This window comes from Eptatretus burgeri, chromosome 18 (assembly GCF_056783735.1).
Source record: "Eptatretus burgeri isolate ZD-2024b chromosome 18, Ebu_testis_v1, whole genome shotgun sequence".
Classification (NCBI taxonomy): domain Eukaryota; kingdom Metazoa; phylum Chordata; class Myxini; order Myxiniformes; family Myxinidae; genus Eptatretus; species Eptatretus burgeri.
This window is the reverse complement of record NC_140978.1, coordinates 21,953,189-21,965,347: the sequence shown is the minus strand read 5'-3', so window position 1 is coordinate 21,965,347 and position 12,159 is coordinate 21,953,189. Positions and strand designations below refer to the sequence as shown.

The window sequence follows — 12,159 nt, the reverse complement described above, 5'->3', positions numbered from 1 at the left end:
TTAAAAATCTTTGAATGATATGTTTGAACCTGCTTTTGGTATTGAAAGGAATTGAGACATCTCTTACAAGGATACGTTTTACATTTTCTCTTGTATCTTTGTGATTTGGTTAATCTTGAGAAATTTTTGATGAAAGCACAATATGATTTTTCCTTTGAAGTAAACTAGAGAAGGTCAATGTGTGTTTCATCGTTTTTATAGTTGTTTGGAATTTTTAATATCTGAACTTTGTTTGTATCCGTGAATCCATATACAATAACAGATAGATTAGTCATTTTCTCAAATTTAGTAATATCTCTCAATGACATTGGAAACATTAAATCTTTAACATTTAACGCATTCTCGTATTTCTTATAATGTTCAACCCTTTCAGTATTCAATTGTGGAGGATCTAAGTGAGCAAGAACAGACCATAGAAAACATTTATCATCTTTGTTTTGAATATTAACAACTGCTTTCTTAAGTTTTATCTCTTTTGGTAAATCAATATAATAAGAAGCTTGAAGATGATCTGATTTTAAGATGTGTATATCTAAAAAGATTATTTTTGTAATAGCAAATCCACTACCTACTACAGTGTTATCAACATCTTGTTCTTGTCTCTGGAGTTCATCGTAAACATCACATCTTACAAAATCTTGTAATGATGAGATAAAGTGAGGGTTTGTCCTTATATGGGGAGTAGTTTCATCACCTTCTCTTACCATATTCAATTTTACTCCCATATAAACCTGAAAAGTTTTCATTTCACTTAATGTGTTTTTAATTATTGTTTCAATACTTTGTTTAACCATATCAACAGCTTCAATGATTGAAGATGGTCCAGGGTCTTGAAAGCGAAAATATCTTATTTTTATATGTCCTTTAAATGCCCCATCAGTGTTTTCAATGGAGACTTTAGTGCACCTTCCCTTTCTTCATTGTTCTTGTGCAGGCATGATTGAAGGTGTTTATTATAATAAAAAAAATTCAGAATATCATTACCACATCAGTCACAATGTTTTGTTTCTTGGTCAAGTGGAGATATTTGTTTGAAAAGATTGAATGTGTGTTTGTTGGTTTGAAGGTGTTTTTTTTATAACATTTATATTCATGATTACAAACATCGCAGTACGTTGTATTCACCATATTTATATAACAAAAGTTACTTAAAATAAAATTTTCTTGATGAAAATTCCATTTAATTAATAGGTCAATCTGTGCTTAAAACCATTTTATCCTCCAACTTGTTTTCACTTCATAAATACAATGTATCAAGACACAAAAGACAAGTTTCAATCAATCTCTTCATTTGTAAAATATACTGAGAAATATGTCGAGGATGTAAAATTGAATAAAGATAAATATAACAACTATTGGATAAAAACAATTATGGTGAATAATATGAGTTCTTCAATATCCTTCAGTGGAAGGGCTTTTAGTATATCTGAAAGAACATCAATTAAAGTAGCTCTAACAAAAGTTTCTCCTCTCCTTCTGGCAATATATTAAAAACTAGAAAAAGCAATGAAACAAGAAAAAGTATCATAAAAGTAAAACCTCATGGAGGAAGCTTTGGAAAGCAAAGATAATACCATCTGTCATGTGCAAGGAGAAATTTGTATTTTTTTTTTCAAGAACCCGAAAGATGTAAATCCTGATTAAATAAAGGATGTTAATACATCAATAGTTAAGGATCATTTTAAAATTAGCTTTAATATAAAAAATGTAGTAGTTGTATCTGTTAATGAAAAAAAGTACATAGATATAGATGGTCATGTTTTTTCTACTAATTAAATAGAGTCATTATTCAACTGAAGATTTTGAAGATCATGACAGTGATGATAGTATCTCTGTTGGAAGAGAATACAGCAATGATACCGAGAGTTTGTGTTCAAATGATAGTTATGAAAGTGGTTTTCGAGATGATTGTGAAAGTACCGAAGATGATACTGAAGATGAATTTTATTTGAAGTAAAGTTTTACTTTATAAATATGAATAGTATACTAGATCTTGAGCCCCTTGAATTCCCTGATTCTACATATAACAAATTTGAGAATTGTCTTGCATGTGATAGAGTGGGATTAAACACAGTCAAAAGCCTATAAACAATGTATATTCTGTGATTATCTTCTCATTAATGATAATAAAAAATATAAAAAGGAATATAATTATTTTAGATTACACCAAAAATGAATTACTTTACAAGATTGATTTGATAAATGAATGTAAAGTATGAGGGTGATAACACACCTTTCCTTACAATGGAAGAAACTGAACGTATTAGAGAAATGTTCAAAGGATTGTTGTTATATATTATTCACGATTGCGATTTTCAGGGAAATATCAACACAAGATATTGTAAGAATAAAATAATGGATTATCGTGAAATTAAACCCGAACTTAGAATAAAATATAGAGTTTCTAAAAAAAGCCAATAATAAATTAAATAACCTGTTTTCCAAATATATAAATGAATAATTTTTTTACCCATTTGGGAAAATAAGATAAAATGTAACAACCATGAAAATCTTCCAAATTCAACAAGATGTCCCATCGTTGGTTCAAGCGGGTGTGGAAAAACCTGCTTACTTTTAAATGTTTTAAACCTGCTTACTTTTAAAGGCTTCAAACCAATACAAGAGTTGATGGCAAATCATCCTTTATTGTACATGAGGCATTACCGTGCCCTACAGCATCTACACGCAATGAATGTGAAAGACAGAACAGAAAAAACTGTGTGCCTAGCGCTAATAGGCCCGACAGGTACAGGAAAAAGTAGAACCGCGTTTGAGTTAGCGTTAGCAGCTAGTAGTTACTACTTTAAGCCACCAGGGCAGTGGTGGGATGGGTATATGGGGCAGATGCTCCTTATTATTTATTATCATAAACTTATTTATGTTTTCACCTATCATGTGAAATTCGCTTATGTTTTCACCATCTTATCATAAACTTTTTGGATTATGATAATTTCATAATTTTCACAAAGTCGAGTTTCACAAAGTTGAGTATCAACTACTCTCACAAGGATTTAATGCTGGTCTTCAAAAAGAAGATATAATCGGTTTATATAAACTTCAAAACAAACTAAATGATTTCAACATTGAAGATATAATACAACTATTTTGTAATACACAGGGATATAAAAAGAAATCAAAACTGATAACTTGTATTCTTAGTGACAAGATGGATGATATACCTTCTCCCCAAGATTTGGATAATTCAAAAAGAACCTCGTTATCTTTGATGATTGTGTTAATGAGAGAAACCAAACGGTAATGGATAGCTACAACACAAGAAGGAGACATTCTTCTCGTAATTGTATTTATCTTAGTCAATCATACTTTCAACTCCCTTGTCGCTCAATAAGAAACAATGCTTATGCTAATTTATTCAAGTTAAATTCAATCGATATAAACAATTTTTGGAGAGACAATTGTTCTACATTATGTAGTAAAAAGGAATTTGGGGATTATATGAAGCACACGACTGAAAAAAAAATATTGTTGTGAAACAAGATGAGATATTAAGGGATATATTTTTTATTTTATAAACAATTACATATATAAATGACAACTATTATTAAAAATATTGTGGGTAAATCTGCATCTGGAAATACTTTCATAAATCAAGGTTCTTGTGTAGTACAAATGAGAATATTGTAAATTTGCTTGAAAAGCACCATGTGGTTTATATTGTATCACCAACAACTAGAGCAATAAGACCTGGAGAAGTAGATGGTGAAGATTATTAGAATATTTCAGTGGAGGAACATATGCGATTGAGGAATGAAGGTCAAATATTTGAGGAGGTTTCTCTTAGTACATGAAAATATTCACATTGTAAGAGTGAGTTAAACAAACGAATATCTGATGGTCTTGGGATATTAGAAACTAATCCAGAAGGAATGAGACAAATAATGAAACATCTGAGTGGTAATGGGGTTAAGATTTTATCATTCGGTTTTGATGTTGATAAAGAAACTCAACACAAACGTCTGAAAAGCAGAGATACAAGTATTGGTGAAGAAGAAATTACAACTTGTATTGATGTCGATAAAGGATTTGATAAAATATTTAAAGAAAAGGATTTATTTGAACACATCTACTTTAATGTTGAAGAAAAGAAAAATTCCCCTGTTGATCTTTACAATTCATTAAATGATATTTTCCAATAAATAAATGGATGCGAAAGAAAGAGCACGAAGATTTAAGGAACATCAAGAGTTGGTTTCAAAAGTTGTAAAACAACAGGAAGACATAAAGAAGAAACACAGACAGAAACTAATGGGTGAAGAAGCATTTGAAAGAAAACAAGAGAAAAAAATTTTAAACCACTTTTAAAAACTTCCCAAGAAAAAATTAAAGATGTTTCCACAGTTCCCACAACAGAATATACTCTGAAAAAAACTTCAAATGTTGAAAGATTTCAGTCAAATGACGGAGGAAGAATTAGAGCATATCGGAGAATTAGACGATGATGATGAAGGATTATTTCAACAACTGGAAGATTAATCAACCCCCTGTTTATATTGTGAAGGCTCTTCAAAACAATTAATATTCAGCGGATTCAAAAACCAAAGCAGGACTCATTCCAACAGAACAACCAGCAATATTTCGTCTTGTTCAAGAAAAGGGATTGATATGTAATGATGAATGAAGGTTTTTGAGTTCTGCTCAACCGCCTGTTAAACTATCTCTGAGATTAATGTTTCTTCTAACAAAAGATGGAAAACAAGGTTCAACTGTGAGAGATGAATCAAAATATTTTTATAAACCATTGGATATAAAAAATGAGGATGATAGAGCATATATTGATTTATTAAACTCACTTGATTATGGAGTGTTATTTTTGCCAGTAAAGGAAGGAAGAATGAAAAGGAAAAACACATTATATTGAGGCTTTAAGTCGCCTTTGTTTAGGTGTTAGTTTTCTTCCAAATGACCCATCACAATAAGTTAATAGACTGTTATTGCTATTTGCTAGTAAGAAGGTTGGAAATAACAATTGTTTTAATGAGGTGATGGGGAATTTTCCATTTTAAACAAGTTGCCTTTTCGATTTTACTGTACTCACTGGTTTTACCCATGTACTCACTGCCTTTTATATTCATTTCTTTGTATTCAAAATATATAATCCCATTCTTACTAAAACTTATAACCCACTGTCTTATCCTGTACTCCTCTTGGTTGTCTGCTTTTTCGTATTTTGTCTGATTCTCACAAAGGCCAGCTGAAAGTCACCATGTTCTCTCTTCGTTTGTTCTCCCAGCCCTCTCCACTCCCACAAAAGTATATAGATGTTGGAAAATGTAAACTTAGCTTCGTGCAAATCATTGTGGATGTTTACATCTCGGTGTTTTGAACGCCTTGGTGCTAGGAAATAAATGTTCTCTGGTGAAATGTACTTTTCGTTATGGACAGTGAATTGTTTGTGATTTGAGATTTGAGAAATAGGATTTACACCGAGTCGGTAAGGCCTTGGTCACATTTGCTCTACGGCGAGGATACGGCGGCCGTACGCCATCTGAATTGACAGAAACGTGCGGCGGCCGCAGAGAAACTGAGGTGGCCTCAGCGAGGCCCTATGCCATATGGCTATATTTTACAGGCCGTAGGGGACACCGTGGAATTATGGTGCGGAGTTATAACTTTTTTTTCATTTTTGCCTTCGCCGTAGCAATTCGACAAGCCAAGCTATGACGAAGATGTGTTCCACGCCGATCGTACATAGGGCGTATGGTGGGCTTGCATTATTCGTGCGGCTGCCCTAAGCTCTTCTCAATGAAAAATGAATTTTCCCAAACCCCAAAAAATTACGGCGGCCGCACTATTTCCACGGTCGCCGTACGGTGGCTTTGCGGTCTGTGTGACTACCTGTGGGAAACGCAAGGTCGACGCACAGTTCCCCTACGCCCGTCGTGCACCTACGTATGGCCTCTGTGGCAGTCTGCATCGACCGTGCGTCCACCGTGCACTACCTCTAGAGATCGGAGTATAGTTGTTTGCCTATACACAGTGGTACCCCCAGAATCCGAATTTAATTCGTTCCTGGAGGCTGTTCGGATTGCAAAAAGTTCGGATTCAAAAAATATTTTCCCAATAAGAAATAATGCAAAGTGAATTAATCCGTTCGTGAACCCAAAGAAAACCCACTTTCAAGACACTTTAAATTTAAATTCCCCATGTTTAAGGTAAAATAGGATGAGTAAATGACCTTCGGTGGCGGTGTATTGTATGTAAACTGGTACAATCGCCACATCCAAAGGCCCACACAGGCTCGAGCTCCGGCCTGGGTTTCGATCGCTCGCGCACTCTGCGAGAACGCTGCCCCCAGGGCACCTCATCAAACATGATGCCCCCAGTACCACAATCACTTTCATCAAACGCATCGGGCTGAGGTAATCATGAATATTAAAAATTACAACCGGTTTTGCTGTGAAATTCAATCCTTGCCCGACAGTCCGTCACACCACGTGATCAGATTGCTTTTTAAAAATAATTAAAACACAAGATGATTAAAAAAAAATGAAGGTGAAAACACGAGGTAAGGCTTGAAATAATACCTGAAATAATACCTAAATAATACCTAATAAGTCACATTTGGCTCGGCGGCCGGAGGGTCTACAAAATGTACGGGCACTAGCAATTATAAAGCGGCCGCAGTATATCCACGGTCACACTATGTAGCAGGCACATATGTTTTTAGCAGCGTCTCGCGTAGCGAACGCTGCTCATAAAGAGCTCGGCGTTGTTCTTCTTCTTCTTCTTCTTCTTCTTCTTCTTCTTCTTCTTCTTCTTCTTCTTCTTCTTCTTCTTCTGAAGACAAAACCTTAATCTCTCGTACTGAAACTCTTGTATATGCAAGATCTGGATTGCCTTAAATACTGAGCACATGTACACATCCTCACATAGACGGTGCCTTTTGAGAGCGTCTATCATGAACTTTTAAATATATTCGGACATTTGCTTTAAAGTTTCGAAAAGTTCACGTTACTATTTAAAGATTATTCCATTTATCGTATTGTAATTTTGTAAATACATTATATATTTCGTAAATACACGATATATCGTAAATACGTAACTATATTATGACGGGTTTCGCTATTGGCTCAATGAAGACACGTGACGAAATATCGGAGGTTGTTGTTGTTTTAAAAAAAAAAAAAATTAAGTTTTTTTTTTTTTAGCCGACAAAACCTTTAGGTTTTGGACCCTGCTCTTGGACACATTTGTCCTTGATATTTTTCGGGTAACAGCACGGCGTGTTTATAAATTGTGAAGACCGAAAACTTGGGTGTGCTGTACGGTCTTTGATTTGATGTCGCACGGTGACCTTAGGGCGTTCCTGCGGCGGCCATAGAATTTTGAAGGCAGACGCAAGGTGCCCACAAGGCGATCGCAGGGGGACCCTAAGCCTAACGTGTGACCAGACGGACGGTAACGAATGGGTTATTTTTTTTTTTAACCAGTTCTTTTGTTTCGGCTTGTCGAATTTCTACGGCGAACGTAGAAATAAAAAAAGTTATAACTCCGCATTATAATTCCACGGCGACCTTCGACCTGTAAAATATAGCCATACGGCGTAGGGCCACCCTGAGGCCACCTCAGTTTCTCTGCAGCTGCCACACGTTTCTGTCAATTCAGAGGGCGTACGGCTGCCGTATCCTCGCCGTAGAGCAAATGTGACTGAGGCCTAAAGTATCGATCGACACACGAGGACTTCCACTGACAAACTGAATGAACAAAGCGCAAAGATGCGGCTCGAACAGGTGGGGGAGACACGTGAACAAACATGAACGCAACGTTGTGTTCGGTTTTTAAAAATGTATTAGGTTTTTAGGGCAAAATTTTCTCGAAAAAATTATTCGGATTCCAATTTGTTCAAACAATGGAGCGTTCGGAATCTGGGGGCACCACGGTATATTATAGTTATAGTATATTCAGTTATATATACTGGTATATTTTTATTTCATTAAAAAAAGAACTGGTATATATACCCACTCTTTACCCTCCGTCTGGCCGCACGTTCGCCTTAAGGCCCCCTGCGGTCGCCTTGCGGTCACCTTGCGTCTGCCTTGAAAATTCTATGGCCGCCGCAGCGACGCCCTAAGGTCACCGTGCGACATCAAATCAAAGACCGTACGGCACACCCACGTTTTCGGTCTCCACAATTTATAAATACATCGTGCAGCTCCCCGAAAAATAAAAACATATGTGACTGCGACATTGTGTGACCATGGAAATACTGCGGCCGCCATATAATTGCTAGTGGCCGCAGATTTTGGACACCCCACGGCCGCCGTGGCAAATGTGACCTAGGCCTTAACAACAAAATTCCACAACAGTATTTTGAATGAAAGTATTTTGATAAACCATTGGATATAAAAAAATGAGGATGATAGAGCATATATGGATTTACTAAACTCACTTGATTATGGAGTGTTTGTTGCCCGTAAAGGAAGGAAGAATGAAAAGGAGAAACACATTATTGAGGCTTTAAGTAGACTTGGTTCATGTGTTAGTTTTCTTCCAAATGACCCATCACACTTAGTTAATAGACTGTTATTGTTGTTAGGTAGTAAGAAGGCTGGAAACAACAATTGTTTTAATGAGGCATTAACCATTTTAGACCAATTGATGAACATGAAAGTAATTAATAAATGTCAATACAAAGACATTTTATCTCATATTAAATATGATGAGAAGCACAATCCTTAGTTTTAATTTCACAACAAGTGACCACACATCTTCATTCCCATACCCACTACACCTTGACGCAACAAAAGAATATGAGGCATCTTTATTGTCCATGGAAACTTATAATACCTTATTTAATATCAACGAGAAAAATGCCAAGTTTAGTTATAATCCGGGAAGTGGATACAAAACGATAACAGTTTCATCCGGAGCATATACGATTTCTCAAATATCTTCCGAAATTGCTCGTCTTATGAAAGAACAGGGTGATGACCCAAAAAATATTGTTATAGATATTCATAAACATACTTCAAAATCAAACATTAAACTTAAAAATAACTACAAGGTTGATTTCACAATTAATAATTCATTTAGAGAGTTATTGGGTTTCTCCTCAAAAAAGATTGAAACTCATGGGACGTTTAACAGTGATAATGTTATTCAAATATCCTCAGGAATAAATTCGGTATTAATTCACTGTGATTTGTTTGATGGTGCTTATAATGATGGAATATGAACAAATACAATATTTTCTTTCAGCGCATACTTAACAGGAACAGACTGGAATGCAAAAGGAACAAAAAGTTTTGAAATAAATAATCAACAAACTTATTTGAATCTATCCGAAAAGTTTCTTGTTGTGTAAATTTACATTCACTGAGGCTGCGACTAACACAAACGCTACACTCGTAAATGATTTATTTTGGAGAATGTTTGATAGTGTTCGTTTTCACATTGGAACACAAGAAGTTGAAGCGGTTGATTATGTCTCTGCTACATCTGAAATGATGAAATTTACACTATATTTATTTCGTGAAAGAATGGGAAAGGGGGCTGTCGAAGGTTTTATTCCTGATATGTCAATGGGAACAAGCACAGACCCTGGATATAGTCAAAGGAAAGGAATGTATAATGATGATACAAAAGCAGGTAATAGTTTTACTGTGGCAGTTCCTCTTAAAGGTATATTTTGATTTTGTGATCATGATAAAGTTCTGTATGGTCTTAAAATTAGATTTCAACTGCAAAGAAATGATAATGAAAATAGATTGGTTTTGGTGTGGCTAATGCTTTTGCTGCTCAGAATAAATTTCGTATTGATGAAATTAGTTGGTATATTAGTGAATATACTCCTAATCTTAAAACAGAAGAGATGTTGAATAGAAGACTTAACTCAAAGAAGCCATTCAATGTATCATACCTTGATGTATCATTCCCAAACGATGTGGTGCATCATTTGGCAATGTCAAGATGTCTGACCTTGATTTCGCCGATGATGCAGTCATCTTTGCGGACACTCTAGATATCCTTTTGGGGCTCCCAGAGGTGCTGATTGAGGAGTCGGAGCCACTGGGATGATGGGTTTTCTGGGTCAAAGCTAAAATCCAGGCTTTCAATGATATCTTGGATGCTGCTTTCTTGTCTCTACCTGTTTGTGGTGAGGATGTTGAGGTCACAGAGAGATTCACTTACCATGGTAGTGATATTCATGTTTCTGCTAGCTGTGAACCAGAGGTCAGTAGACATCTGGGTCAGGCCTATGGAGTCATGGATTTACTGGATCATGGGGTGTGGTGCTGTCGTTACCTGTGCAGGAGGACGAAAGTTCAAATCTTCAGATCCTTGGTGCTTCAAGTCTTGCTCTGTGGGTGTGAGACTTGGACTCTGACCAGAGATCGAGAAGGAGACGTAATTCCTTTGGGCCATGTCTCTTCGTTACTCAAATAAGATTTGTTACTTGCATGGGATGACCACATGCCTTGTGGTTGCTGCAGGTTTATCAGCATCTCAAGGAGGTGGGGATGGGCCAAGCATCTACCTGGGAGACAGCCAGATTGAAGCACCTGGAGTATCAGTGGAAAGTGGATGCATTGATGTGTTGCTCCAGCACAAACTCCCATACCTGATCTGATCTGCTGCCTGAGATGACATCCTTAGGGTGGCCAACTGGGAAAGTACTAACTTTTGTGTCATGTTACCTGAGATATGTGCTGCCGGAGACTCTTCCTTTGCTGGAGCCTCTTTCTCCGTGGGAAGTCACATCTCTCATGAACCATTATAATTCCTTGAGGGGAAATTCTCATCCTCCCACCACCAACTTCCACTCAATGCCAATCTAGATTATTTCAAGAGACTTGACAGGTCAGTATAATTTATAAATGTAGAGTGTAATTTCATCAGTAGTGATCAATCTCTCTCTGAGTAACTATTATACATACCTGTTGAAACTGCTCCTCTCCTATTGGGGACTGGGACCACTGGACAAGAGTGTGTGGTCTACCGGTACTTTGTGGTGGTGCTCCGCACAAGGAAGTGCTGTGTCACTCGCAGTGCCCTGTGGGTGTAAGCTTGATGTGACCATTGGAGTTATATCTCGTGTGAAAGTTAAAATTTGTCTTTGTTGTTTTTCAGTATTTGGAGCGTTTTTAAAGGGAAACGCTTATTTGAAGAGACTTGACAGGTAGGTGTAAGTTATGAATGTGGATTGTGGAGAGAATGATCACTACTCATCATTACAATCTCTCTGTGAATATATCAATGTACCAGATTTTACAGTACACTATTCCCAAAACAGCCAAATATAGACCCTGCACCACAGATTGTTTATTTTTACTTTAGTTTAACTTTGAGGCCTCCTCAAATATAAAAAGAATTCAAATAACTTTTCACTGTAAACGGCAAGGGAAAAAGAAGTGTATGATCATGAGACGTGTGAATCATAAATCAGATGTTAAAGCTTTCCTGAACATGAGGTCACACTGGTATATACAAATGGGAGGTAAGAGTGTTGAGATCCAGGTGAGGTCCACAGCGATTAAGGTCAAGCTTTGTTCATCACCGATCTTGGGAGAGAAGGTTTTATTTCACATCAGACATATGCAAATGGAGACAACAGGCTTTGAACACAATAGTCCACCCAGCCTAATCCTCTGGTGAGCGGTCTTTCGGTACTGCCTTATATTCAATTTACTGCGACCTTTGAATGACTGTGTGTCAAAGAGGATTTATTACCATTCATTAATCTATTGCATTCTTCTGTCAGTACTGCTGATAAGAGAGCGCAGAGAGTGCAGAAACAACACCCTTGATTCCCTTAAAGAATTTTAAAAGGTAGCCTCCTACATGTTGTTTAGGCCTTAACAGTTCTGGGCAGTAGTCCAACAGATTCCAGGTAGCTCAGCTGCCCGATTAGCAAGGTCATTCCAAACGGTCGACAAGGCCAGCTGTGTTGTAACAATGTCAAAACAAGTTTCTTGACAGTGCACAGATAAACTAATGGGAAGATTTATCCTTTCCCTCTTTCCAATTGAAACTAAAGACTTAACCAAACACTAGTAGACATGTTTGGTTGCTGTTAGAGTACATACAATCCCCGACAAGAGTACACTGTGATATATGTCATACTGATTGAAGCAACATCTGAGAACAAATATAGATAAGAATAATGCTTTGATACAGTAAGGTGTGCACATGATTAAG

At 36.5% G+C, this 12,159-nt stretch overlaps 1 protein-coding gene across 3 annotated transcripts in view; it reads right to left on the bottom strand.

Moving 5' to 3' along the window:
• Window positions 1–12,159, bottom strand: part of LOC147008717 (sodium- and chloride-dependent taurine transporter-like) — a 114,443-nt gene that overhangs the window by 48,072 nt on the left and 54,212 nt on the right. The gene's annotated exons all lie outside the window — the stretch shown is intronic.